General features: G+C 34.3%; 1 protein-coding gene and 2 long non-coding RNA genes across 11 annotated transcripts in view; 2 read left to right on the top strand and 1 right to left on the bottom strand.

The window, feature by feature from the left end:
- LOC411083 (sodium/potassium-transporting ATPase subunit alpha) overlaps positions 1-26,607 on the bottom strand; it is a 118,549-nt gene that overhangs the window by 56,519 nt on the left and 35,423 nt on the right. The window lies entirely within an intron of this gene.
- LOC107964422 overlaps positions 19,576-26,607 on the top strand; it is a 45,747-nt gene continuing 38,715 nt past the window's right edge. For 2 of the 5 annotated variants that reach the window (XR_001702894.2, XR_001702893.2), the window contains exon 1: positions 19,576-22,478. This is a non-coding gene — a long non-coding RNA (uncharacterized LOC107964422). The remainder of the gene's footprint in view (positions 22,479-26,607) is intronic. The other 3 variants (XR_003304748.1, XR_001702892.2, XR_001702891.2) reach the window with 3 other exon arrangements.
- Positions 23,444-25,368, top strand: LOC113218806. Its single transcript, XR_003304750.1, has 2 exons — positions 23,444-23,815; positions 23,985-25,368. It is a non-coding gene; the product is annotated as an uncharacterized LOC113218806 (long non-coding RNA).

Here is a 26,607-nt window from a genome sequence, read left to right as displayed (position 1 = left end):
ACATTGTTGACAGCAACAGTGTATTATATATCTTCGTGGACCAGAGACTATATCGGTGGGATATTATCTTCCAACCATCGATTATTCCTCGAGAGATAAGAAGAATCAAGGGATAAGATTGCACCCTTGTTTGCACCTGTTGTCAGAAAGACTGCGATATGGCTTCATCTTTCTGTTTCCACTCCTCTTTTTTGTATTAATTCAGAGGATGAAACATTTTTTCTTCTCTGCTACACAAAGTAATATCAGAGATGCAACGTCGTTTCATTCCTTTTCTCTTATATAATAATTGATTTGCCACAACACACAATCTCGAAAAAACTTTTATGCCTTCAAAAATCTCTTTTATCAGTCTCTCTTTTTATAATAATTTCTCGTGTCGATACAATAAATGATTGATTGATTGCCACGAATGTAATTTTCTAATCAATATCACATTCAATATCTTGAAAACTTTGATGCCTTCAAAAATTCCTCTTATTAAGCCTCTTTTAGCCTCTTTGACGATTGATTCGCCATGAATTTATAATTTTCTAATATTTTTCAAAATACTTGAATGACCATATAATAATCAAAATCACATTCAACATCTCGAAAATTTTGATGCCTCTTTTAGCCTCTTTATGATAATCTTATTGTCGACACAATAAACAATTGATTCGCCACGAATTTATAATTTTCTAACATTTTTCAAAATATTTAAATAATCATATAATAATCAATGGCATCTATCTAACATCTCGAGAATTTGGATGCCTTCAAAAATTTCTCTTATTAAGCCTCTTTTAGCCTCTTTATAATAATCTAGTCGACACAATAAACGATTGATTCGAATGTAATTTTCTAATATTTTTCAAAATATTTGAATGACCATATAATAATCAAAATCACATTCAATATCTCGAAAATTTTGATGCCTCTTTTAGCCTCTTTATAATAATCTAGTGTCGACACAATAAACGATTGATTCGAATATAATTTTTCAAAAAACATTTTTTAAAATATTTGAATGACCATAATGTTCAATGGCATCTATCTAACATCTTGGACGATTGATTTGCCACGAATGTAATTTTCTAACATTTTTCAAAATATTTGAATGATCATATAATGATCAATGGCATCTATCTAACATCTTGGACGATTGATTCGCCACGAATATAATTTTCTAATACTTTTCAAAATATTTGAATGACCATATAATAATCAATGGCATCTATCTAACATCTTGGACGATTGATTCGCCACGAATGTAATTTTCTAACACTTTTCAAAATATTTGAATGACCATATAATAATCAATGACATCTATCTAACATCTTGGACGTCTTCTTTGACGATCAATGTTCCTTCAAAAATTGTCAGCCTCTTTTATAGTCTCTTTTTTTAACATTCCCCCCGAAAAAAAATATTTAAATTGCCTCTCCCGTTGAAAAATATCGGGGCCTTTCTCATATAACAACAAAAGGGAAGGAGATTCGATTCGAGACCGGGCAGGTTTTTCCAGTTGTCAGCGATTTAATCATCGGTCGGCTATCAACGCCAGCCGACCGACCGTCCTTTCCGGGCTTTTCATTACGGTTCGTTAAAACGACGACTCGAGTCCAGTCGTTTCCAGGCTTTCGAGCCATACCAGTGAGTCAGATCATTGTTGGAATTACTTGTTAATTACTTCTTGCCCCGGTGACGCGAAACAGAGAATCTTGAGAGGAAGTTTTAAAAAGTTTCAAAGACGGTTCCTTAAGTATTAATCGTTTGATTAATTAACCTGAAAGAGAGGAATATATTAAGATTAAGAATAATTGCTTCTGTTTCTATACCTATTCTATTATATATATATATATATAACTCGAATCCCTTTTTGTACGATAAATCCTTGTCAATTAGAAGAAAAAATTGTACGATATAATCTTGGATCGTTTTTTTAATTTTGAAAAATTAAAAATACAAATCCAAATAATAAAATTCTCGATCGTGTTTCTGTTTCTACTTTTTACAATCCCGAAATTTTACAATTCTACTTCTTTCCTACAATACTAACACAAATTCCTTCAAATTTTCCCTGAAATATTACTAGTACTAACGATGCTCGAAGAAAAAAAACTTAAGGAGAAATTCAAATCCTTTCAACGAAACCGATTACAGCCTCCTTTTCCCTTTTTTCTTTTTTTTCCTTTTCTTTTTTTAATCCGGTTACCCGACAAATCCAATAATTCGAATCGTCGAAAATGACGATAAATAACACAAAAGCCACGTCAAAGAGCGTTGGAGGAGGGTGCGGGAGAGGAGGGGAGGGGTGGGTGCGCGACACGATCATCAAAGCGTCGGGCAGATCGATTCTACGCGGGGGTGGAAGTACTTCCGCGCAACTGGGCTAGGCTAAAATCCCTGAAACAACTCGTTACGTAACTTCCGGCGGCGTGCCGCTCCGACAATGCAGTTCCTTATTGCGGAACCGAACCGAATCATTCCCGAACAGGTTACAAAATCAACCCTTCGTCTCCACCCTTCGTCAAATGCCATCTTCTTTCCTCCTGCACCCCTCCTCTTCGATATACAATAAAATAATTCAAGCGTTTCGTTCGTGGGAAAGTTGTATGTGATATTTGTTAATCCTTGAATTCTTAAAATCTGCAAGGGATGAAAATTGGCGATGCGAAAATTTTCTCTTTCTTTGAGAATGCATGCGATGTTTGAAGAGGAAAATTGTATCGATAACGATTCGATTGCTTTGTGAATCTTTTTTTCAACTTCATACACAAGTTTGTTTCATATTTAATGAATTGAATATTGTATCTTTTAATTGTTACATAGCTTGATATAGCTATGATAATCTTAGTCTTATTTAATTTCCTTATTCGTGATTTCTCACGAGATTCAAGAATAATAACAACTAATGTTATCTCTCTGTTATTAATGAACGATGAATCGAAAGAAATGTTTGTTTTCCTCTTCGAGAGACCAAGTCTTGCCCAAATCTCTAAGATTTCAAATTACTTGGCAAGCAAATTGTTAAATTTATTCATTTTATTATATCTCTTCTTAAACTCACACTTTCCATTGTTCCTCTTCCTCACTTTAATTGCATCATTGTATAATTTTAATAAATCCTTGAATCTTATCCATCTTTCAATAATCCATCTTGAGACGTAATTTCGATGCGGTATCGTTGGTATAATAATCGAAAGAAAAAAAAAGAAAAAAGTCCACACTGTACAACATCGATACAACATTCTATGGAGAGATAACTCCAGATGCGAAAGGGGTAGCCACGAAATGAGACAGGCTCGATAGCCGTTTGTTGGAAATCGATAAGAGCGTGACAGACTTCCCTTGGGGAGAAAAGTATAGTGAAGTATAGGGGAAGTAGGGGTGGAAGCATCGTGAGTTTTAACCCACTTGTGAAGCGAAGGATCCATGGAAAGGTGGAAATATGAAGATTTCCTTTTTTCTTTGGAGAAAAAAGGAAAAAGAAAAAAAAAAATCGGTGGATCCTGGATTCCAGAATTTCTGCAAGACAAGTGGAATTCCAAGTGGTTACGTAACTCGTGGAAAATGGTCGAGAACACTTCCCATTACTATAATCCGAGTTGGACGAGGATTTTCGATTCTTCTCTTTCGTTTTTCGATGAAATTTATTATGGAGGATGTGGAATTGGAGATACTTCTGAATATTCGTAAAATTTGTAAATGATAAAGAGCTATTTTTATGAATCCTAGATCACGACTCGAAGTTCAAAAAGTAATACTTGTAATAGTTGTAATACTAATCGTGAATTTTTAAAATTTGTAAAGCTTCGATAAAAATTTGCAAATACGAAAATTTATAATGGAAAATGCGGAAGATATTTTTGAATATTCGTAAAATTTTTAAAAGATAAAGATCCTATTTTTATGAATATATTCTATGAATCCTAGATCGCGACTCGAAATTCAAAAAGTAATATTTCTAATACTTGTAATTGTGAATTTTTAAAATTTGTAAAGCTTCGATAAAAATTTGCAAATACGAAAATTTATAATGGAAAATGCGGAGGATACTTTTGAATATTCGTAAAATTTGTAAAAGATAAAGATCCTATTTTTATGAATATATTCTATGAATCCTAGATCGCGACTCGAAGTTCAAAAAGTAATACTTGTAATTGTGAATTTTTAAAATTTGTAAAACTTCGATAAAAATTTGCAAATTCGTAAATTTATAATGAAAAATGCGGAGGATACTTTTGAATATTCGTAAAATTTATAAATGATAAAAATCCGCTATTTTTATGAATCCTAGATCACAACTCGAAGTTCAGAAAATAATACTTGTAATTGTGAATTTTTAAAATTTGTAAAGCTTCGATAAAAATTTGCAAATACGTAAATTTATAATGGAAAATGCGGAGAATATTTTTGAATATTCGTAAAATTTGTAAATGATAAAAATCCACTATTTTTATGAATCCTAGATCACGACTCGAAATTCAGAAAGTAATACTTGTAATCGTGAATTTTTAAAATTTGTAAAGCTTCGATGAAAATTTGCAAATAGGAAAATTTACAATGGAAAATGCGGAGAATTTACTTTTGAATATTCGTAAAATTTATAAAAGATGAATCCTAGATCACGATGGTCTAAATTTAAAACGATTCAAAGTTCAAAAAATTATAATATTTGTTAATCCTGCAAAGGATTTCGATAAAAATTCGCAAATACGATAAATTCGATATTGCAATATTCTAAATGGAAAGAACGAAATTTCCAATTCTTCAATACATTCTCGAAACATTGTAAATTTTCCTTAAGAATTCGATTTTTTACGAATTTCACGGTCCTCTTCAAAGATGAAATTTTCAAATTTTCACTTTTGATCTATCGCGATTTACAATAAAATTCTCAAAATTGTCGAAAAAAAACTATTAAGAAAAAAACTATCACAATTCCCCAAAAAATCGAAAATCACGCAATGGAATCACTGCAACCCTCTAATCCTCCAATAAAAAATTTCCAAAATAATATAACAAACTTCCACGACTTATAAATTTTGAAACTACAATTTCCAAATACGATCCTTCTCGTTCCGCGTTACAAACTCGAATGAAACTTCGAAACAATGTAATTAAACCAAAAGTAAATATTATCGATACTCGTTCGAACTTTCTCCCGTGTATACGCGACACGATTATACGTACGTACGATATATATCTCCGTTCTTAATTTTGTTTCCAATCAAACGTAAACACGCTCGAGTCGAATGTGTTTGGCCGAATTCTCGTCGACGAAAATTCGCATTAGATACGAGAGCGAAGAGTTTCGAGTTTCCTCGAAAAAAACAAGCGGAAGTGGACGAATCGGGAGGAGAAGGGGGAGGGGGAGGAAGAGGTTGGCCAGACATTGTGAAGGCTCGTTCGATCGTTGATAATTGAGCAACGGTCCATCGTCAAAGAGGAACAAACGCGTCACTGTCGCACACACACACACACATTCACAGAGAGAGAGAGAGAGAGAGAGAGAGAGAGAGAGAGAGAGAGAGGGAGAGAGAGAGACGTCGATAGAGGTGTGAACTTGAAACGATTCTGGAAAACTGGCCGGCCAACCTTGACACAGTTGCCCCCGCCCGCGATTTGTCGTACAAATTAAATTTGCATAAGTACCACTCCGTTGATTAGACCAGACCGTTTTATACACACTGGAGGAGCGAGTTATCCAACTGGCATTGTCTTGATCGATGCTTGTTTTCCTTCCATTTTATTATCCTCCGCTTTTTTTTTTCGACGATAATTATTGTTTGAAGCGAATCGGGGAACGAATGAAACTAACGTGTTAAGGAGTTGATTTTTAGAAGAAATTTATTATAATCGACTTTTGAGTAATTAAAGTATTGTTGTTTAAATAAAACGATAGCGTTTGATGCTCGTTAAAAATAAAAGGTGATAATATTTTGCCAGATAAAGAAGATAATGCGAGGTTTTATCTAAATGGACGGATCAAGTCTGTTTTTCTTCTTTATTCGATACGTGACATTTGTATAATATCAAAACTTATTCGCTGAATAAGTTCTATGAAATATTATTTTTCTGTGTCTATAAAAAGGAAACTATTATTATTGGAAAAGAAAGTTTTTAGGGGGTTCTTCAAAAGACTATCGTATTTATTATGCGAAACTGCACGAATGTTATTTCAAATTGACATTTATAACGAGAAACAATTCGAGGAATCCCATAAATTTCACTCGAAAAACGAATTTATGAACTTTTAATCGCTTCGATATCGAAGACTAATAAACCTGCCTAAAGCGAGGCTTTCCAAAAAAAAAAAAAAAAAAAAAAAACGCGCAAACAATACACCAGAAACTGATTCCAACGCTGATTTTTATCGAGCAAATAAAAATGACGAATAAAAACGAATAATACGTAACAAGAATTAAAAATTCCATTCCCCAAACATCCCTCCTCTCGATAATCTAGCAACAAAAAATGCCAAAAACCGATAAAAAAAAAACCCCCTCAACCCTCAAAACTCGTTTCAATTTTAAAAAACCCTCTGAGCGAGCGAATCATTTCATCTCGCTTACTCCTACAAAATTTCCTTTTTCCAACGAACTGCAGAGAGGAGAAGAAGAACAGGAAAAAAAGAAAGATATCTCTCCAGTTGTTTCATCCCGCCACGTGGTTGCGGAAACCACGAACACGTTTCATAATTTTTAAAAACGACGTCTCTCCGACCAACGAATTATTTCATTCGTTTCCATTTCCATCCACTCGCGTGAATTCTTCCCAACGAATCGAAAAGAGAGAGTAGAGAGAAAAAAGGAAAGGAAGAAACACGATTCCGGTGAAAATTCATCGCGTGATTGCGCAATCCCGCTTCCTGTGCATGTATATATGCGTGTGTGTACGATTTTAATAACAACGAAAGGGAACGCGGGGTTAAAGCAACAACGGCGAGGAGTTGGCGCGCGTTGTTGTACGGGGTTAGAGCGTGTTACGCGTGATGCGAGCAGAGGAAAGGGGCCACGAAACATGATTCATTTCCTGCGAATCAAATTCGAGCGATATCGCGCGCACGTGTGTGCGTGTCCACACACGCACACACACACACACGCTGCTCCCGTGAACGAGGTATTTAATGACTCACGCGTTAATCGTTAAACTACTGTTTCGTGTCGACTAGACGGCCAATTAAACCGCACGATAGTTCCTCGCTTACGTCGCGAGCGAACGGGTTTTTTAATCCAATATCTTCGAAGGAGAGAAAGATTTGGTAAGATTTGGTGAGTAAGGGAAGGAATTTTTCTTTTCTTTCTCTTTTAAAAAATTATTCGGATCCGGATAATTATTCGGATTCGAATCTAAATTTCGTTTAATATATGAATATACTAAAGATGGTTTCTATTAAATTTAGTATCTGATATTTCTTTTATCGTGGCAAATCCTAACCTCGATTGCGTCTCACAATTGTCACGTGATTCAATTTCCCGCCATATTAATTCGAACCATTGTCTCACCGGGAGAAGGGAGAATCAATTCTCTAATATTTGTCCCGATCGAATTGTAAAAAATGTATTGCTGCTTCTCTCCACGTATATTTTTCGTGGCAAACACGAATTTCTCATAATTCGTCCCGATATCGAATCGATCGAGGAGCTTCTTCTCAATTCAAATATATTTCAATTTCACCGCGAAAAATAAAGTTTCGCGTTCGAAACGACGGACGTGGCGCTTATTAAACCGTGCATTACTGTGGTTATTTTAACGCGATAATGGGGGCATCGCGTAACAAAGTAAAGAATATTATTCGTAATGATCGTACGAGATAAACGAGACTCGTATTTGAGTACGTAATAATACTGGAATTACGGCTTTCTAAGTTTGTAGCATTGGAGAGGTAATAAAGGTGGAGAGATACGATACAGCTGCAGACAGATAACCGCTTCGCGACTCGAATGCAACTGGGAAAAAGAAGAAGAAGAAGCTCAAGAGGAGAGGAGAAAGAATAAAACGTCGTGAGCCTTTCGATAGCTCTGTCTCAGTAGAAGGATCGATGTACTTTGAAACTGGTTCTGCATATTTATGCGTGGAAATTACTATTAGTTCGAGTAGTAATAATTAGTAGAATTTATTTCTATCGTTTTTTTAAAAAACCGGTTACTTTTTAAGTACTGTCGAAACTCGATGGACTTTTTTTATTTTAAGAAACAATTAGAATAAGAATCAAAGGTTCTGAAATTCGAAGAAGTGAGAGAAATGTATATTTAAACATCGACAGGAAAGTGGCTTTGGGAATATAGAAATTCCTTTTCTCTGGCGAAATCAAATATTAAATAAAATCTACTCTATTTTCTATTATATATACTTTTCTCAATCTTCACAAATTTTTCTTTAATTAAATTATCTTATTAGGAGAGTAATTTTATTAAAATCAAAATTTTTGGATTGATTTGGAAGAGTGTATTAAAATAATAAGAGAAAAAGATTACTCGAAGAACACTTATATTTCAATCCAAAACTAACGAGCCTTGATCCTCTCAAAGAGACATTCCCTATAGAGTTGTCTTGATTCATCCCTCTGTGTGTACTTAACTACAATCGAGGACAGTGGTTGGAATAATGTATGTTAACTGGATTCAAAATTCATTGTCAAATATTTATAAAAATACTAACTGTTTCGACGTAATACATAACAACTGCGCGTTAAAATTTCAAATTCCCTTTTTAAAACGTTTACGTTATTAAACACAATACAGACAATTGTAATCGATAATCGATCGGTCGTATTTCAATTGTTGTGGGAAATATTCCGTAAATTTTTTTTAAGAAGAATTTCAATTTCAATTTCTATTTCTATCTTGCTTGTTTGTTCGTTCTATTTTGGAGAATAATGAAAAATATTCATATAAAAATTTTATCATTCCTTTCAATGTTTGAACGATCGTATTTTGTCTTTTTATTTTACAATTTCCAATTTTATTTTCTTATTTTCTTTACTTTCTTATAATTCCCAATTTTTTCATTCTTATTCTGCTAAATCATCACCGTTTAGGCTCGTGTCTATCGGATAAATTTTATCCCCCGCGCATAACTTCTTCGATAATTTCCTCCAATTATTCGAATTTAATAGAAGATCCTGTAAACTGTCCTCCTTCAAGAAGAGGCTTCGTCGTTTCTTTGGAAAGAAAGATGGAGCGAGCGTTCAATTTTCAATTACCAAAGTAAAAAAGCGCGCGAGGATTCGAATAACAAGGAGCAATGCAATAAAGGCGTCGTTGGATGCTCCGTTCGAGCAATTTTGCTCGAGAAATAAGAAGGTGCGTTGTATATCCGCCGCACGGTGTGTCGACGAGGTGACTGTGGAAATACTGTGGAGCCAATTTCGTAGAATTGAATAAGCACAGTCGGTTGAAGAGGGAGGGGGTTGAATTTCCAGCGTGATAATTGTCCGCTCTCGATTTCTCTTTTTTCCCGTGTGCGCGATCGGCAAAATTTAATAATCAAAGTCTATTACGAATAACAATGTTGCTTCGATAATTTTAATTCGAAATGTAATAATAATTATAGCGGAGTTTGTTCCATTTAAATAAGTAATTACTTTAGATGCCCAACTCTGAAGGAATAAATATATGAACACGATTGGCTGGTATCGATTACGTGACACTGGAATAAAAAGCACTAAGTTCAAATACATATATATATAAAAAAAAAGAAATTGTACGTATTTTCAAATACAGTCTCAGATAAAATATCTTCAATTTTCCTTTAACTCCATGGCACGGTAAGTTACGACACGAATATTCATCGAGGATAAATAATTCCGCGAGAATTTTGAAAAAGAGAGGAAAGAGAAAAAAGTTAAAGTTATCGTCCAATTATAATTTAACGAAGCATAGAATGAAACGTGAAACGGACAACATCCCATCCATCAGTTTAATTCGATAGCTTACACGCGATACAATGTTTCACACAGCCGAGCGATATTTTGCCCGGCTCGATCGATCGCGGAATGAGCAATCGCGTCAACTTTCAATCCACGCTTCTCCGGAGATATTGTTAATCCTTCGTGTTTACAATACGAGCGACCACCAACGCTCGGTTCATCGATCTCTCCAACGCCTGATTTCTGTGCAATCGTCGAGCGAATCGCCGAGGGTCAAGAAATGGGTCAAGTTTCTAATTGTATGGAAAAATAGTGGAGGAGGAGAAAAAAAAATGGAGTGAAAAAAAAGAGAGGGAAACGACGCGTGGAAAACGGTTCGATTTGGAGTAAATGGCCTTCGCTAGAATAAAAAAAAGATATCGAAACGGAGTCTGGTATCGGCGAATTTAATGGATTGGAGAGGGAGGAAAGATTTAATGCCTCGCCGATGATTCTTGTATCTTTGAATTAACTTTGACCAAAGATTGATTCAATATTTTGTAGAAGTTTCAATAGGAAAAATTTGATTTCGATTTGTTCAAAGAATAAATATCTTCCTGAGCATCTGCAACGATTATTATACGCCAATGTAATGAAATAATTTATCCTGGACATCGATTGAAAGTAAAAAGAATTCGTGGACCAGACAAAGAGAAATTCCTTTCAGGAGGGAATTTCAAGGGAAAGTTTGATACCTAATGGAAACTTAAGGAAATAGAGGAGAATCGAGAGAAAAAAAGAAAGAAAAAGAAAATAGAAAATTGCCGGTGAATTGGACGGATGCGTCGTTGGAGAATTGATAGGGGGGGAGGAAACATCGGGGGAAAAGGAAGACACAGAAGTTCCGTGCCAAGTCAATACTATTCGTTCCCGATAACGTCGGTTATCGATATCGAATCATACCCGTATCTGGCTAAATAATCGACCGTTCTCTTCAATTTTCTTTCTCTTTGCTCTTTCTTCCCTTTTCTTTTTGTCCTCCTCTTTTTCTCAATTCTTCGTGTCAATTTGCTTTAACGTTTTTAAATACGATATTTGAACAACGAGACAGTGTGTCCTTTTTTGTATCGATTCATATTCTCTCTCTTTCTTTTTTTTTATAAAATTTAAAAAGAAAAAAGAATTGCTTTCGCGAAATATCACAATATTCTTTTTTTGGATAATTATTGGATATCGTGAAATATTTTTCAACGCTTGAAACACGCTCCATGTATTAATATTCGATAAATTTTGAACGAGTTTATCAAGTTCTTTTCAATTCAATGAAAGATTAATTTGTAGAGAATAGATTAGGGATTGGACAATTTTATAATCTTATAAATTGTAGGATAATTATAATGAAAAGGTTAAAATTATGGAAACTGGAGGAATTTTAGAAATAGTGCAGGAATTATTACGGAATTGAAAGGAGGGATCGTTTGAAGAATTTTCTCCCATAAAAATTCTTCTTTAAGTCTCGAAAAGTGTTCGAGGTTCCACTTATCGGTGGTTTACGGTCGAAAAGTTTCGAAATCATCGGTCGTGTGTGGTTCGCGTAAAAATACTGATGGAACCGGAAGCGAGCGTGTTTCCTGCTCAGCTTCCTCGTAAGGACGTGGAAACGTCGATATGATCGTAAAAATAAAAATAAGATCCCTTAAAGGTGACGATGTATGCGATATTTTCCTTCGACGTTTTCCTCGATAACGCGTCTTATCGATTTATCGATTTAGGAGATCGATCAGAAGGAATCGGGAAAAAATGTCGTCGTCTGACATTGGATTCTGATCAGAGAAGGGGATGGAAGTTCGAGAACTTGATAATGATCGAAGAGATTGGTAGGAATCGACGATGAGGATGGAAGAAGATTTGTACATAATAATTTATAATTTTTTTTCTTGATTGTATCTTTATATGTTTTTCAATATTAATGATTGTAAGTTTATATTTAAGTAATTATTCGTTGATTCATCAGAGAAATGTGGAAAAAAGAAAGGAAAATGTAGAAAGGAATCGTCGCCTTCTAGAATATCTTTTTCACATCTCCTTATTTCTTTTTCTTTTTTTCTAAAAGGAATTATGGTAATTCAACATTAAAATTCCACGATTCGTAGGAAACGTGTTCTTCGAATGGGAGAATGTGTCTAAAATCGCAACCACGGATCTTTCTCATCTCGAAGATTTCCAATACATTTTATCAGATCCTTCACTTTCCACTTGGAATCACTGCATCAAAAAGCGATTCGAGAAGAATGATGAACCCTCTCCCCTTTGATCCCAATAATAATCTACAAGTACTTATCCTCTAGAAAAAAAAAACTCTTCTTCCGTCTATAAAAATCTCCAAGCGCATAAAATCTACGAAATCGAAACGTTAAATTATAGATGCACAAAACTTTAATAAATATCGAATGTATAAAAATAGTAAAGTTTCAAAAATAAATTATATCCGTCTTATCCCTTTATTCTTTTTTTTTAACCTTATATTTAAAATTTTCGTTCAATATCTATCGTAGCACGGGATACTACGAAAGTAAATATTCAGCTGGAACGACGAACGAATCATCCAAAAATAAAGTAAAAGTAAAAATAAATAAAAAAAATTCTAGAATATATCGTAAAAATCGCTCTCTTCCCGATCTCGTTCCGGGAGGAGAGGACAAAGAGAGCAACGAGCGGGCATGAACATCGGGAACAGCATTCATCGAGCGAGCGGTCGAACGATTCGCAGTGACGCGAGTTACGCAATCGCCGGCTGGCCTTGCGCCAATCTCGCGTATCACTCGAATTCGTCCCGCGAAAATGGAGGGGGAGACGAGCGAAAAAGAGCCGCGAACGCGTTTCTGCGTGTCTCTTACCACCGAGTTACGAAACGCGTGTGTCACACTATCCGATCGCGTGAGCCCCGGATATCTATCTTTTTTTCCCGCGATCATTTTCCCGATTCTCGGCAATATGCGGTTTTCGATTTTCCTTTTCCTTCCATCGAAATCGATTTGTCATTGTTTCTCGATTGAGAGAATCGAAGATCAAATGTTATCGATGTTAGATAAATTGTTCGAAAAAGGTCGAAAGTTTGAGGTTAGAATTCACGAGAGGGGAAATCTTTGAAATTGGGAAGAAAACGTTCGAGGATTCTTCCGAAAATTTCGTATTAAGGAATAAAAAAACTATCCATGGATTGGAGATGGAAATTCAGATCTGATGTATTTAAAAAAGATCGTTTTGGAATGGGGATAGGAATTTTTGAATTTTTATAGAGACGAGAGACTTGCTTTCGCGTGAACGTGATCCGAGTTGATCCGAATCGAGCCGATTCGATCCGATTAGACACGATCGGAGCCGAATCGACCCGATTTAACCCGATTCGATTTTTCTTCATTCCGACTAGCATTAAACAATCGGATATATGTTTCTTCGATTGAATTAAATTTTTTCTATTTACTTACAATATTCAAATAATAATTTTGATAAATTAAAATTGCACACGAATATGAAGCAGGTATTAAAATTTTACTTTTGAATATACATATTTGATTCCACTAATTAATATCTCGATCTATAACATTTTTATTTCGACAATATGTAATTGTAATAGGAGACTGGATCGAATAATTGATACGTTAACATAACCTCGTCGACGCAAACGTAATTTTAAAGTACGATCACGACACGATCATGTGTTTGGATCTTCGACAAGATTTTAAATGAAAAATACAAATTACTACAATTTAAACTTTTACACGATTATTATTATTTCTGTATAATTCATCATTTTTACAATAATAACAATAAATAAGCTAACGGTAATAGAAAAAAAATGAAATAGAAGATATAAATCCTCGTATATTAACTTTCGAGTCAATGTTACGATAAATTGGACACACATTAAAGTAACAAGATTTGTAATAGAAACATTCCAACGATTGTTAATCGACGAAACACAGGTGAAATTACACATTTATCGTTCGAAGAAAATGTTTACGTAAATGTTACGTTGAACGTAACACGATAAAATCGTGAAATTCGGGGCTAGTAATTTTTCATCGATATATAAATACCGATATATAACGATACGAAATACTTAAATGCAGATATTACCGAAACAATAATCTACGGTGAACGGAATGAGAAATGGCGTTTGAAATGTGGAAACGTGCCATTATTCATCTCCACGCCCAGATAGGAAAAGCAAAGAAAATGAACAGGAATAGGGGTTCACGCGAGTTAAACGATGTGACAAATGGAGATTAGATATCTCCATTACGTTACATCGAATAATAAATCTGATTTATTTTTTATTAATGCGTGTTTATAACGCTTCAGAAAACAACAGGTGGATTTTAATAATGAAATAATGATCGCGACACGATAATCGTAAAAACGAAGGTATCGTGGAAGCTTTAATAAAAGAAAAATAAATAAATCAATTTGGATGAAAAATGGTGGATAGAAGATATATAAATAAAATCACAAATAACGTTGAGCTTCTAATAGAATAATCTTTTTTTAAATATCCATAAATTTTAATATTTTTGAATATTAAATTCAAACAAATTGTTTTGTTGCACGAAAATAAATTGAATTTTATTTCTTTTTTTTCCACCGAGTTACTTTCAAAAAGAAATCATTTTTTTATTTCGCTAAATTAAAGCTCGACAATTATTTAATGAAGGCAGAAACGTGCACAACTTTAATGTGATTTATAAACAATACTGCTGAATATTTAAGTAATCGGTAAAAGCTTTTGATATAGGACAATATAGGATATGATATAGGACTCGAGAATAATACATCATTCGCACGAAATATATATATGCGAATAAAAAATAAAAAAAAAATTGTCCAAATCGTTTGTGACATTTGTGTATCTATAATTTGGATTTTTCCAAAAGCATTTCTTCCAACTAATTGCACGCAACGATGTCCAACGACACATTTTCCACGACACAGCGTTTAGTTAAATTATAATTTAACCGAGGCAATGGGAACTCACGGGAATCGAATAATTAATTATGAAGTTTGTTTAAACATTAACCAGGTCAAACGATTCTACACGGTCATAATCACGTTCCAGAAGAAAGAAACTTTCTATCGATCTAATTAATCCTCTCTCTGTAATCAAATTCCCCATTCCCATTAGTTGGAGGAAAAACAGGACTTAACTTTTTAATTTGTCATTCGCAATAATGACAAATAATGTTTCTTATTTTATAATTTTATAATTTAAAAGTTGAAGCTCTTTGCAAGTTTCTTACTCGTCCGTGAAAAAGATTAATAACGTCTACGAGTCGTTCAACATTTATTCGAAATAACGATACAAACCAGAATAAAACACTTTGTATTTTTTTGTTTTTCTCATTTAACAAATTCAGGAAGAAAATTGGGAGAGGAGATCGATTTGTTTCAAATATATATATTTTTTTGTCGAACAAATTTTATCTTTTACACTTTTTACTAATGAAATTTTACAACATTACGCGTTGTAAAGAATTAAATAATTGCCAATTTCAAAAAAAAAAAAAAAAGAGAGATTCTCGCAATTCCTGTTGGAGAGAAAGACGGTAAATCACGAAAGTTTTATCCCGGTTGGGAAGAATAGGAAGCGATTTGACGAAGGATTGTAGAACAGAAGTGAAAGTTGAGGGCGCACAAAGTTCAATTCGAGGAGAAAAGCTTCTCCATTTTCTCCACGAATTGGATCACAATGCGATGCCTGAACTACGTTTTTGAAAATCGTCGGGAGAAGGGGAAGAAGAAACGAATCTTTCGATTCGATCCTTTACGAATTATCCACGTTATCGTTTATACGTTTTATCGACAGTATAGCAAAGTGATATTTGATCTTTTATGGATACGGCAAACAAAGCAAATTGCCTGGTTACTTGTCAAGGCTGATTCGCAAGAATGTGTTAATGCATTTATATGTATATTTCATCCTATATATATATATATATTTCCAATTATTTCAATGATAGACTTAAAAAAAATTTTAAATTCAATACGTTTAATCAAATATCCGAATTCCTTTCCAGAATCGAATTTCTATTAAATCTTTTTCCTTTATCGAATTTTTCGAATAAATTTTAAAATTGTATTTGTACGAATGAAAAAATAAAAATACATTACAATAAAATACTGTTATAAACATAATAGGATTCAAGAGAAACAATAATAAACTAACTAAAATACAATTAATTCCAACATGGCATCGTTCATGTCTCTAATCCTTTATAGGTTATGTTTCATTGTAGCCCCTTGTTCCCTTCAACAAAAATTCTTTTATCATCTCATATCTCATATATGAGAGAATGAAACACAAACATAGGAAGAGAAAGAAAGAAAAAAAAAACAGGAAGAAACTTGGCCAGGAAATGATTACGCCACCATAGAAAAAGAGTGGCACTGCCCACGACTAATTTTTGCCCACAATGCACGTGCGAGCCTGGCTGGTGACGTGCATCACAGCCTTGTCCACTGTAAGTAAGTACGTCCACGCACGTGACTATCAGTTCGTGGTACGGCCACGTACGAGCAAGATCGTAAATATGCGAGTGTGCGTAAATCTCGGGACGCAGCGTGTATGCACGAGAGCATATCCTCCCCGTACCACGCACCATTCCCCACTCTCTACTGTAAAACGTAGGCAGTAGAGTAGCCTACTCTGACGTTACTTTTTCCTTCGATGTATACGTGTAATTGATGGAAAGAATAGGAATAATGATTCTTATCGATCGATCGTTTTGAATCAGCAGCCCATCATCGAATTTTTCTTCCAATTATAATGATATTAAGAAATAAAAAAATAATAAAGTGGATGAATTGTGTGTATATACTTGTCCATCAGCTTTTTTAAATTAACAGAAGAACAATTGAATGGCAGATCTGAAGAGAAAAATGATCGATAATTGTATCTAAATTTTACTCGAGATCGAAAAAAGAAATGAATACTAAAGAAAGGAAGATTTAATAAAAAATTTTTCTTCAAAAAAGATAGATGAATTAATACATATACTTTTTTTCAGCTTTTTAAATTAACATGGCAGAAGAATGACCAATTGAATGGCAGATCTGAGGCGAAAAGTGATCGATAATTGTATCTAAATTTTATTCGAGATCGAAAAAAGAAATGAATACTAAAGAAAGGAAGATTTGGTAAAAAATTTTTCTTCAAAAAAGATAAATGGATTAATATATATACTTTTTTTCAGTTTTTTAAATCAACATGGCGGAAGAATGACCAATTGAATGGCGGATCTAGAAAAAATATTAATGATGTATTCTTTTTTTTGGAAATAGAAAAAAAATGAAGAAAGGAAAGAAAAATTTTGAGAATTGAAGCGAAACGGAGAAAATTGAATCGAAGGAAGAGAATTACATCTCGCATTGTTGAATGAGGGGGGAGAGGAGAGGAGCGAGTATTCTGGACGGTAATGGCCAAGTAATGGGACTCTAGTCTCCCATTTTGGCCCGGATCGGAATTTATTTCGCCATTTCGCCCTTTTTTTGTCGCTTCGATGGCTCGACACTCGGGATCTTCACGATGGATTTGCGAATCGAACGCAAAGAATTCGCGTGCCAAGATTCGTTCAACCTCCCTCGTGGAGGGGATTCCACGTGGTGACTTTTGACCATTCGTCAAAAGTTTCGAATCGATTTCGACGATGGGAATCAACGAAACAGGAGATGTTCTCTTGAAGAGAGAAAAAAAGAGAGAAAGTATTTCGTATACAAGATGCTTCTATTTCGGTTTATCTTTATTTTTCGTTTCATTGGAAGGAAGGAAAGAAAAGGCGAGCATTTCTCGAAATGGAATCGAGCTCTTTCTTTCAGAAAAATTTTGTCTTTGAAAGAAATCTCTCTTTGATCCTTGAAACATGAAATATGTAATTGCGATATTAAATTGAAAATGATGTCGACAGATTTTTTTAAAAAAAACGAATGACAATTGCAGATAGAATCTGCAAAAAAATATTTGTTTATTTATATTTTCAGTGAAATTCGAATTTTTCAAAGCAGAAATCGAGATGTGAGATTCATCTTTTGAAGATGAATTTGATTTTCTTTGGATTGTTAAATTTTCTATTTTTTTTAAAATAAATTTAACAAGTATAGGCAAATTCTAATAGAAAAAAACTTTCTTGACAATTATGCTTGTTTAGTCTCTCTAGTTAATATTCAAGTAATATTATTATTTTGGAGTTACTATACACTATACTATTATTACCAATATCGATAATTTGAATTGCAAAATAGATCGATAAGAAAACAAATGAAACTTTACGGAACGAGTTTGATAAAGAAACAAATGAAAATTTACAACTTAATCTTACCAATTATAATATTTCACGGATAAGACAGAAATCTATATAATTTGCAAATTGTATTATTCTTTACGATTAATCGACGAATCGTTGTAAAAAAAAAATCATTTAATTACCCTTTAATACTCACTTAAAATAATCTCTAATATACGAAACACCTTAAAATTATATCACTTTATAAATTATCTTATATCTTTCAATTTTCATTCACGCAAATTAATCAAAATAAAACTGAAACTTGATATAATTAAATCAATTTCTGATTTATAAAGTACCTTGAAATTTAATTTGAAAGAAAGAAAGAAAGAAAAAGAAAATGATAAAATAAATTCATTTTTCGAAGAGCCAACAGTTACAATACAACGTTACTATTTCCAACTTGCTATTCTTTTATTTAACATTCCAATTAAACGGAGAACGTGGCCGTGAAATTGCATATGAATTACCATAGGCAAGAAATAATGAAACAGTCACGGAAATTTCACGCACGACGCGTATCACTGTCAACAAGGTTTCGCAGGAACGCGTATCCATCGATCTATCTAAGCTTTAATTAATTTTAAACAGACGCCGATCGCGTGTCATCCCAACTTTTCATACGATTGAATTTCAATCGGGTATCGACAGAAGGATCGTCGGTGTCCATTGACTTGTGAAATATCGATCCACCGCCACGAAGGAGAGCGAGAGGAACTCGTTGACGGCCAACTTCGTTCGATCTCGTTCGAACAATGCGAGTTTATGTTCGACCGCCATTTTGGCGAACGAAGGGAAAATACGAAAAATCTTTTGCCTTTTGCAAATTATTATTTTCTTTTTCTTCTTCTCTTTAAAAATTCCTTCGTCGATCAATTCCTTTGATTTCCACCAGAAGATTAATTTTGTATTAACTTTGAAATAAATTGTTGTTAATTTTTCCACGAGATTCGATACGAAAGACGATGTTGTTATTAATTATTATACAAGAGTTTAATTCTATATTTAAGGAAATATATATGTTGGATATATGTAATTTCTGTTTAGTAGAATCCACAATTCTGGTAGTAAAACGTGATACGGGTTAAAATGAAATTTCATAACTTAAGTTGGAGAGGAAATTTCAATTGATATTTGATCTAAAATATTAGAGAGACGAAATTTTACTAGTTAAAATTTAATCCAAGTTAAAGTAATGATATAAATAATATATTCGTGGAAAGTTAAAGTTCAATTTATTAAAATCGAAGTGGAGATTTGATTAATTAATATATCGGATAAAAGTGAGTTAATGGAAAGTTTAAAAAAAAAATTACATTTAAAGTTCGATTCGTGGAATCGAAATAAATTTATTTAAAATTTGTTGAAGAGATAATTGACGATACCGAAGATTAATATGTGTATTTCTTTCTACAAAATAAAAATAATCCAACTTCATTCGAATTAAACGTAAAATTCAACTCTGGTAAATTGAAAATCGAGTGCACGGTGTGGCGAGTAAAATTAGAAGGGTATTCAACGAAATTACTATCGAAAATTCGAGATTCTTTCACTGTTGGAGGCATCGTAAACGCGAATAAGCGACCCGACTGCAACTCGGCGCAAATAAAATCTTATTGCGGGGGAATTTTCCTATTTTCCAGGAAGCAATTCGACGAATTAAACTGCCTAACTGGAATTTTATCGTCGATGCGCTACCAAGAAGAGGCATTCGTATCGATGACATGTCGTATTTAAACATCCGTGTAAGCGCGAGGAAAACTTGGGGAGGAAAAAATCTCGAAGAAAGAAAGAAAGAAAGAAAGGAGAGAAAAAAACGCATCGTTTATTCGAGTTTATTACATTTACAAGACGTGTAATAAATTGTTGATAAAAGAATTAGAAAGAATTTCAAATTGAAGAAGAGAATACGAGTCTTTCGTGATATTTAAAAATAGACGTTTAAAGAAACATTCCTTCCAAGATACGTGTTTGTTAATTAGTATAATCGAGCAACGTGAGCATAAATGATAACTTAATCACTTTTTTAAACAGAGACTATCATCAAGCAGATAACTTATCTCAAATTATACGATGTTTCCTATTCGAGTTTTAACCACTCAAAACTAGAAAAATATTAATACTTCGCATTAGTGATCGACATTTTTCTCGTTCTTTCTTTACTTTGTCTTCGTCAATTTGCTTTAAATATATATTCATAGTGGATTCTTTAATATTTATCACTAAAAACATTTATAATTCCAGACTAAAGACATTGTTTCTTAATAATGGATAATTTGTTAGGTTAGGTTAAATTAAATTGTTAAATTAGTACAAAAATTCAAATATTGTTGATCCCATAGAATTGAGATTCTTCTGATACATCTAGAAAAGCTTTTTTCCAATTTCTTTTAAAATTAAAAAAGAAAGAAATAGCATTTCGATAATCCAACTGAATTCTAACCTCAAAGTATTTTCTCATTCATCAAACTCAAGTTAAATTACAATCTAAATCAAAGATCATCAACGCCTTGAAAATAAGTTTTCCTCTTTAAGAAAACATAACTTAAACTTAACCTCTTCCAGAGTTGGACATTAGCCCGTTGAAAAACTAACTAATTAAAACAACAAAGTTTCTTTAAGCCTTAATAACCTTACTTACGAATTCTCGAATAACGTTTATTCATAGCCATTATTGTTGATCCGCTCCTCCCCTAACCTCGACCGTTTCGCGCTGCAGTTATCCCCAATTATTCGACACTTTCGAACAAAATTTCTTCTTCGACAATCTTATTTTACAATTCTCGAATAACAAAATTATCGTCGATCCACTCGATCGTTTCAATTATTAAACTAACCTTATTCCCTGCTCGAATAGTAAAAATTTTACTCTCTCGCTGAAAAACTAACCAAAATTTCTTCAACAATCTTATTTTGCAATTCTCGAATAACAAAAATATCGTCGATCGTTGTAATTATTTCGAACAATAAATTATCTCGACAACTAACCTTATTCCTTATTGTCTCGTTGAAAAACTAACCAAAATTTCTTCAACAATCTTATTTTCCAAGATTCTCGAATAACAAAATTATCGTCGATCGTTGTAATTATTTCGAACAATAAATAATCTCGACAACTAACCTTATTCCTTACTCTCTCGCTAAAAAACTAACCAAAATTTCTTCAACAATCTTATTTTACAATTCTCGAATAACAAAATTATCGTCGATCGTTGCAATTATTCGACGCTTCGAACAATAAATTATCTCGACAACTAACCTTATTCCTTGCTCGAACCATGAAAACTTTACTCTCTCAGGCCCTCTCTCTCTCGTTGAAAAACTAACCAAAATTTCTTCAACGATCTTATTCTATTTACTTTCTCGAATAACAAAATTATCATTGATTGTTTCAATTACTCGACGCTTCGAACAATAAGTTATATCTCGACAATTAATTATATTCCCAACTCGAACCGTGACAGTTTTACTTATAAGAAAACCTCAAAACCATTCCCAGAATTCCCTCTGAAAAACTAACCAAAATCTCTCTAATACCCTTATATACACATCCAATTTCTTCGAATAACAAAATTACCAATCCGTTTCCACTTATCCCCAATCATTACTCATCCATTGCGTTCAACTTAATCCACAACAATTCTTTCTTATCCCTGAGGCGAGCGTTTCCATCGCGGTTCCCGCCAATTCCTCTCCTCCCGGTTCTGTTTATAAACAAAGCCGCGTGTGCCACGCCGGGAGAGAGTCTCTCGCTGCTCCCCGCCTAACCTCGTCTAAAAGCATCGTGGCGATGCGTGTGCACGGACGCCGTCCTTCCTCTTCCTCGGTCTGCGAACAGTGAATGACGCCTCCGGTTCTTTCTGGTTCGAGCTCGCCATTCACCGAATCGTCGACGGAGCGGCGTCTCGCCCGCACCGGTTCGAACCGGTAAACCGGCTGCCTTGGGTCCCGCTGGTTAAGTCCGCCTCGATTAGCGCCTCGGCAATTATTGAATGGCCGACCGGCCGACGATCAGGTTCTTCTCCTCTCCTTTTATCCCCGACTTCCTCAATCAGAGACACCGATATCTCCTTCGCGTGTATATACATGCGCGTTCCTCTTCCACTTCCTCCTCCTCCTCTTCTAACGTGCGGTACGAGAGTTTAACATTCTTATCCCCTTAGTGAGTGGAACACGGACAAGTTCTCGCGTCTTCCTCGTCGTCGAGAGCTCGTGAACGACGACCACGACGACGATGCTCCAAGGGAGATATGTGATCCGACGAAGCGGATGGAGGCAAGATGGAGGACGTGCCGATGATGGTGAGATGAAAACACGTTTGGATGGGATAGGGAAACTGGTTTGCGCGGATGGAACGAGTTTGAATGTTTTGGGATTAGATTGGATAAGAGGAGAATAAATGAGGCTTCTTAATATTATTTATTTATTATTTTTGAGTAATTAAATAATGGTAGAAAGTTGGAAGGGAGGAGGCTAGAAATGAATTTTAGTTTGATTAAAGTATATGTAGATTGGAACGGTATAATTTTTCGTCGAGGAACGAATCGTTAATGTTCCTCCACCATTGGAGGAACAAGTTTCAATTGATTCTTGTTATTATTTATCTGGGTTAACGAGACCGCGATATACGCCCTCGTAAAGTGCAACTTAAGAACACGAAAAAAAGAAGAAAATATATATATATAGAACTAGCGTGTTTGAATTTCACGTTTAGTCAACGTTATGTAATTATATGCCATTCGAGTTGCCAAGTTGCTAGCCAAGTAAAAATTTGCATGAATTTATTATTATTCAAATGACTCGGTCAATGGTATATTCCTTGTATAAACGTTTGATGAGATTAATTTTTGAATTTTCGTTCAAACGATAACGCACATTAGTAGGGATACTTTTTTTTTTTTTTTTGATTCAATCTCGAAAATTGCGAAACGAAAAGATTGTCGAAGAAAATTTCGGTTGCAACTAAAATTCCAACCGGTGTATTATTACGTTCAATTTATTTGGCGTTGATGTCCCACGAGAGAACGATCGACTCTTCGGATATCTACGTATAATGTCGAGAATGTCAGTTTTATCTAATCGGTCGATCTTTGCATCGTTGAGTCAATACGAGAAGAAATTTTCCTGTGTTTGTGAAGATGATTGATCTTTTTTCTTTTTTTATTACCGATTAAGATATCGGTTTTTAAATTAAAGATAAAAAAGAAGGATTGTCATTTATCTTTCCAATAAATACAAAATTTCTCTTAATTTGATAGAATTTTTTTATACATTATTCTGTATTATTCCTTCTGCAATTTGAATTTTTCTTTTTTTCTTTTTCTGTAATTTCGTTTCGTCGAGTCGATCGATTAAGAAGTTGATTGATCGAGACGATGGTTATGAATTAAGCTCATTCAAGCGAGAAAGTTAAAATCGTAACAGAAATTCTCTCGGGTATAAATAAATTCCTCCGAGTCTAATCCCGCCAAGAATAATTCTGCCAAGAGGTAACCGCGTAAAACGGTGGTTCCGTGTCAAAAGGGTAAAGCTGGCAGAAAATAACACCGTTAGTTCTGGCGCTGCGTCAAAAATCCAAGTGAAGAGGGTAAGGAGAAGAAGAATATAACCGTGAATCCATAACGTGAATCGATGCAAAGTTCATGGCAACAAGTATTTCCATCAATATCCTCGAATATCTTTCTTTCCCCCCATTCTTCACCAAAATTTCTCTTCCAAAAACTATACTAAAAATTGTACGATCACGCCCGGATTAAAATTTCGTTCGTATCTTTTCTAACTTCTATCTTTTCTAAAAAATCGAAAAGGTTCATGGCAACAAGTATTTCCACCAATATCCTCGAATATCTTTCTTTCCCCATTCTTCACCAAAATTTCTCTTCCAAAAATTATACTAAAAATTGTACGATCACACCCGAATTAAAATCTCGTTCGTATCTTTTCTAACGAAAAAATCGAAAAGGTTCATGGCAACAAGTATTTCCACCAATATCCTCGAATATCTTTCTTTCCCCATTCTTCACCAAAATTTCTTTTCCAAAAACTATACTAAAAATTGTACGATCACATCCAGATTAAAATTTCGTTCTTTTCTAACGAAAAAATCGAAAAGGTTCATGGCAACAAGTATTTCCACCAATATCCTCGAATATCTTTCCCCAAAATTCTTCACCAAAATTTCTTTTCCAAAAACTATACTAAAAATTGTACAATCACACCCGGATTAAAATCTCGTTCTTTTCTAAGGAAAAAATCAATCGCAAGTTTCAATGCAATCCACGCTATCAGAATTTCAACCAAAATTTCGTACAATCCGCAAATAATAAAATCTCTCGTGTACACATTGGAGAAGCAAGCGTTCGATTTCGACACTCGTCGATCGAGGAGAGGAAATTTGGATCAAGGGGAGGGGGAGGGAAAAAAAGGACACGCGAGATCGACAGGCGTCGTCGTTTTGGCGCCCACGTGAACCACGAGATGGCAAAGTTTGGGACCAGTGATCGGCAGGAACAATGAACGGTCCCCTCCTCCCCTTTTCCCAGCCGTTTCTATCCAGTTCGAACCGGAAAACCGGCGACTGGCGGTCTCACGCGACGCGATATACCCGTCCACCCGGTTATTGGATACTATCGACAACCTCTCTCTCTCTCTTTCCCTCTCTTTTGCCGCTGTTTCGAGGCCGTGCCTCAACTTCCCGATGAATGACGACGCGTCTTCTGGGACAAGTTGATCGACCTTTGCGCCGAGGAGGACCGTGGAATTAAAAAGTTTGTGAAATATCGTGTAATTTTTCTTTCTTTTTTTTTTTTTTTTCCTTTGCAAGAAGAAGAGATGAATGACGCGTGTTTTGGAACAAGTTGATCGACAAAATAATTGTAAAATAATTAATTTTTCTCTCTTTTTTTTTTTGCAATTGCACTTTTGATAACGTCGTAAAATTTCTTGATCTAAGAATGGACGAATGAATGACGCGTCTTCTGGAACAAGTTGATCGACCTTTGCGCCGAGGAGGACCGTGGAATTAAAAAGTTTGTGAAATATCGTGTAATTTTTCTTTCTTTTTTTTTTTTTTTTCCTTTGCAAGAAGAAGAGATGAATGACGCGTGTTTTGGAACAAGTTGATCGACAAAATAATTGTAAAATAATTAATTTTTCTCTCTTTTTTTTTTTGCAATTGCACTTTTGATAACGTCGTAAAATTTCTTGATCTAAGAATGGACGAATGAATGACGCGTCTTCTGGAACAAGTTGATCGACCTTTGCGCCGAGGAGGACCGTGGAATTAAAAAGTTTGTGAAATATCGTGTAATTTTTCTTTCTTTTTTTTTTTTTTTTCCTTTGCAAGAAGAAGAGATGAATGACGCGTGTTTTGGAACAAGTTGATCGACAAAATAATAGTAAAATAATTAATTTTTCTCTCTTTTTTTTTTTGCAATTGCACTTTTGATAACGTCGTAAAATTTCTTGATCTAAGAATGGACGAATGAATGACGCGTCTTCTGGAACAAGTTGATCGACCTTTGCGCCGAGGAGGACCGTGGAATTAAAAAGTTTGTGAAATATCGTGTAATTTTTCTCTCTCTTTTTTTTTTTTTTCCTTTGCAAGAAGAAGAGATGAATGACGCGTGTTTTGGAACAAGTTGATCGACAAAATAATTGTAAAATAATTAATTTTTCTCTCTTTTTTTTTTTGCAATTGCACTTTTGATAACGTCGTAAAATTTCTTGATCTAAGAATGGACGAATGAATGACGCGTCTTCTGGAACAAGTTGATCGACCTTTGCGCCGAGGAGGACCGTGGAATTAAAAAGTTTGTGAAATATCGTGTAATTTTTCTCTCTCTCTTTTTTTTTTCTTTACAACTGCGTTGTAAAATTTCTGGATCTAAGATGTAGAATGGAGAGATGAATGACTTGTTCTGGAACAAATTGATCACAAGCTTGTAAAATAATTAATTTTTCTCTCTCTTTTATCTTTTTGCAATTGCACTTTGGACGAGGAGGACTGTTTTTACCGTGGAATTAAAAATATAAAAAGTCTGTGAGACTTCGTATAATTTTTCTCTCTCTCTTTTTTTTTCTTTGCAAAAATTTCCCGATCTAAGATGCAGAATGGACGGATCGAGCTCGATCTTGTATGCTTTTGTCGCGATGCATTTATTCTTTTTATTTTTTCTGCTTCCTTGCGAGGTTGTAAAACTAGAATTTATCGATTTCTTTATCCATTCCTTTTTGTTATTCTGTACAGATAATTGGAATTAAAAAAAAAAAAGCAACTACAAAATTGGAATATCTCCAAGTGCTTCGACAAATCTACTTTACTCGTTTGCGCGAAGAATTAAAAAACAAATTGCTTTTCACTGTTTCGAGATCATCAGATTTAATGAATGATTGGGGAGGGGAAACATCGACTCGAATTTCGGTTCAATA

The sequence above is a fragment of the Apis mellifera genome, linkage group LG5 (assembly GCF_003254395.2).
Source record: "Apis mellifera strain DH4 linkage group LG5, Amel_HAv3.1, whole genome shotgun sequence".
Classification (NCBI taxonomy): Eukaryota; Metazoa; Arthropoda; class Insecta; order Hymenoptera; family Apidae; genus Apis; species Apis mellifera.
The sequence above is the reverse complement of the archived record's forward strand: the minus strand, read 5'-3'. Positions and strand labels throughout refer to the sequence as shown.